We start from the raw sequence: 4,704 nt of genomic DNA, 5'->3' as shown, positions 1-4,704 counted from the left end.
TCCAAGCCCTATAAAAGCCGCCGCCTCCTCCCAGTCTCCTCCGCCCAAAACCAGCGCCGCAGCTCCCCGAAACCCTAGCCGCCCGAGCTCCTAGCGCCGCCGCCTCTTCCTCGCCGCCGTTCGCCGTCGCCGGTGAGCCCCCGTCGACAAGAACCCCCAAAACGGGATCGACGTGTTCCCCTCTCTTTTTTGGTGCAACCCGCGCGTTAAACCGTGCCTCGTGGCGCTATTTTGCCTAACTCCGGCGACCCGCCGCCGCTTGCCGCCGCTCGCCGCCGCTCGCCGCCGCCGCCGCGATGTCGCGGATCACCGCGACCGTCGGATCTTAATCCGACGGCCGGACGCGAGTCAATCAAGATCGCGTACCGGTCAACCGAGCCGCGCCGTGCAGTTTTTGCACTTTAGCCCCCGCCTTTTTCGCAAATCAACCCGCGGTCCAGATCGCGTTGAAAGTATTTACAGATCTGCCCTCGCATTTTTCGGTTTAACCCTTGACCTTTCCAGAAATCAACCCGCCGTCCGGGTTTGATGTTTTTACGCATCAGACCCTCGGTTTATACGCATAATTACGTATAAGCCCTCGGTTTTCGCGGATAGGCCCTAAAAGTTTTGTTTTTCTTACAGAAAAGTCCCTGGATTTTGTTTTAATCATATCTTTTGCATCTTAACTCCGTTTTTCGCGTTCTTTATATCCGCGTGTTCGTTTTAAAGCGTAGATCATCTTTTCAAGCTTGTTTTCTCTGTTTGACTATGTTTGGTATACTGTTTTCTTACTTTTGCCCATGTTTGCTTGTATGTGCTCGTGTGATGCGTGTAGACGCCCCGCAGTTCGAGGGAGTTGCCGATCAAGCCTTCGAGGAGTACGAACAGCAGGAGCAAGGCCAAGAAGGCAAGTCGTGTCCTTGATCACTACCTTTTTGTCCTATACACCTTTACTTTCTCGTACTCAACATTTATGCTGTGCACATATTAAGATTAAATTGATGGGTCCCAATTAAGGTTGGCCTAGATTGTTTTACCTTTGCCTTGACCAACCGGTTTACTTTATGTTGGGTAGCTCATGCTTAGTGCTTACTTGGTACATGGTGGTTTAACTAAAAACAATGCTTAATCTTGCCTTATTTCTGTTATACCTTTCATTAAGACAAGATCATTATTTGTTAATCAGAACATGGAGCGACCACCCAGGAAAACAGTGCTACCACAAGACTAAATAGCTCTGGTCTTGGCTGATTAATTAGAAACCTTAGTCTGGGGTGACCTTACTCGTGATGATTCAAGGGGGGGGACTGAGTCGTTGCATTTTACCTGGGATGGGTGGTGCACGCCAGACACCGAAACCTTAGCGGGTTACCACTGATTAATGAATCTTTGTAAAGGCCTCGTAGCGTCCCTATGCAATCACACCTCGGAAGTGTGGTATGGTGCCTTGCAAACACCGCATGGTTGGGTCCAAAGTTCTTTTGAACTTTTACGCGACTTGTGGGTAAAGATGTGCCACCTCTGCAGAGTGTTAAACTGATCAATCAGCCGTGCTCACGGTTAAGAGCGGCCTGGACCCTCACATGATAATATTATCGGAAGATGGATTTAATTTGTTATCATTTCATGCACATGTGGTTTACTTTATGTTCATGTTTAATTTCGGGTGGTATGAACTTATACTTAGTAAATGCTAATAAAATTTGACCAACTTAATTAAAAGCGAATGCTATTTACGCCTTAGCCATACCTTGAATTAGCCTTACACTACACTACTTCCCACGACTTGTTGAGTACCAACCATAAGTGTACTCACCCTTGCAAAACCGCTGTTCAGACCAAGTTAATTGGGAAGAGGAGTACTTCCACGACTTCGAGGAGTTCTAGGCGTACGTTTCTTCAGTCAGCTGCCTATGGAGTCGTCGTCATCTTTGGAGTTCCGCTGCGTAATAATTAGACTTTGTGGTTTATTTGAGACATTCGGTCATGTAATAATGGTTAATACTCTCTTTATTCGATTTAGCACTGGCTTTACTATTCACTATTGTCGTACATGTGTGTAACTTGATCCTGGCGCACATGTATTTAATGCACTCGATTTTGTCCTTAAAATCGGGTGTGACAAAAGTGGTACCAGAGCCGTGTTGACTGTAGGACGTTAGCCTAGTTAGAAAATGGTCGTATTTAAGGATTATAATAATCTAGTAGCCATTCCTACCTTTCTTAATTTAAATCTACTTAATTATTCTTAAACTTGATTTGTCTCATCCTTATTGCTATTTTATTATCTAGCTTTGTTCAAAATTTTATTCTAAAATTTTCTTCTTTCTTTCTGTTAGATGGCTCGCACCCGGTTGACCGCACGCAAGAGCACCCGTCCGCCGCGTCATGGCATCGCGCCGTCGTACGCCCCCATGGAGCCTTGGGACGAGGAAGAAGAGGAAGAGATCTTCCAGCATCCGGGGGATGACTCTGACGGGGACGCCGTGACCGTGGAGCAGGAGACCACGCCGTCACCAGCACCGTCGCCAGCACCGGCGCCCGCTCCTGCACCAGCCCCGACGCCCGTACCGGTCGTCGACTTGACGGATGATGAGCCCGAAGCAGATCCCGAGCCCGAGACATGGATCAAATGGGTGAAGGAAGATTATGGCCAAGGAGTGCACATGGCCGACATACTCAGGTGGACTTGTCACCGCTTGGGGTACGGCATGAGGCCACTCTACAAGTGCTCCCGGTTCACCCACCCTCGCTATCCCACTTTTTGGGAGGTGAAGGTTGTCCTTCGTGAGGAGCACGAGGGAGGATGGGAGGTGAAGGCTTTTCACCATGATGTGACCATAAGGAGGACCATGGAATCCGGCATTGCCGAGGCCGCCAGGAGGGCACTTGAGGTCGTCTCCCACAAGGAACGGCCGCGATTGCAGCACACTTACCATCGGTTCCTTCCTTACCGAGCTAGTGGGGAAGCAAGAACCTTCATCGCTACTAACGATGGGGTTGACATGGCTACAGACTTCCTCCGCAAGTACACGTCGGCAGCTCTCACCGCATTGAATGAAGCAAACAACCACATCCAGGAGCTTCAACAGGAGGTTCAGGAACTCCGGTGGGAGAGGGATGCGAATATGGCTGCCGCGACGGGAGCACCGCCGCCGCAGGAGTTTGCTGTTCATCCCGCTTCGTCGCCGTCGCCTAAGCGTCCCCGCTACGACTCGCCCGGCACCGCCGCAGAAGACCTCTAGGAAATTAGGAGTGTTTTAGTTTAAATTCTTGTAATCGTTAGACGTCGTTCGAGTGTGTTAGTTAAAGTGTGCTTAGATGATTGGTTTTGTGCTACATGTTTGAGTTGGATTTTGTAATGAGTGCGGTATGTGGGGCAATTGCCACACGATACTGGTCTTAATAAATAAAGTGCTTAGTTGGGTTTTATTTCTGTTCTAAATCAGTATTTAATCTTCCTTAATCATGATCTACCATCTGTCTAAATCTATCCATCACGCAAGCTAAGCGACATTCAATTCTGTTCTCGACATTAACTGACACGCCAGTACTTTTTTATTTATATCTCTAGCTACAGAAGTCCAAATGACATGAAACCAGTGGGGTTAGTTTCAGAATTTCGTGGAGTACTATCTGTAAATTTTTCAGAATTTTTGGTGTATCTGTCTGGGAGGTGTATGCGAATTAGTAAAGCACTCAGAATCTGAACCTATCGACCGACACTGTCAGCTTGTTAATTTTGTAACTCGAGATCCAGAAGTCCGATTGAGATGATTCCAGTTGGGTTGGTTTACAAATTTAATAAGTTACGACTTGGTAATTGTTCAGAATTTATGGACACTTCTTCTGACGACCACACCTAATTAAATGGAGCTAACAGAATCTGTGTTACTTTTACATCTGGTCGCTTTATCTTTCTCAGTTATTCTTTCACACATCTATCTAAATCCATTGTCTCTAACGCTCAGATGGTAAACACCAGGTCCGGATCAGGAGTTGACCGTCCCACAGTGCCACGCCACAGGGACAACAGCAGCAATCCCAACACCGCTCCGCAACAGAACCAACAAGCACCTGCAGGGATGGAGCAGTTTCTAGCAGCTCAGACTCAGCTTCTCGCCGGACTGACCAACACCGTGGCAGCTTTACAAGCTCAGCTGAACAATAACAACAACAACAACCAGCAGCAGCCGCCGCCAAGGGACAGGCATAGGGAGTTCATGAGCCACAAGCCCCCGACGTTTTCACATTCTCCGGATCCATTAGATGCTGATGATTGGCTGAAAACAGTGGAGAAGATGCTGGATATCGCCCAATGTACTGACAGGGAGAAGGTCCTGTATGCTTCAGGACGCCTGGAAGGGCCAGCTGCTGATTGGTGGGATGCTTACACCACCACCCATGCCAATGCTAATGGCATCACCTGGGATGAATTCAGGACTAGCTTCAGAAGTCATCATATTCCTTCCGGATTGATGAAGCTTAAGAAGAAGGAGTTCCTTGCTCTCAAGCAGGGGAACATGACAGTGGCAGAGTACAGGGACAAGTTTGTCCAGTTGTCCCGATATGCTCCCGAAGATGTTGCTGATGATGAGCAGAAGCAGGAGCTATTCTTGGATGGGTTGATTGGACCACTCCAATATCAGCTTATGTCGCACACCTTCCCCAGTTTCCAGAAGATGCTAGACAAGGCAATTGGCCTGGAACACAAGAGGAACG

Source organism: Setaria viridis, chromosome 6 (assembly GCF_005286985.2).
Source record: "Setaria viridis chromosome 6, Setaria_viridis_v4.0, whole genome shotgun sequence".
Classification (NCBI taxonomy): Eukaryota; Viridiplantae; Streptophyta; class Magnoliopsida; order Poales; family Poaceae; genus Setaria; species Setaria viridis.
This window is presented reverse-complemented; position numbering follows the sequence as displayed.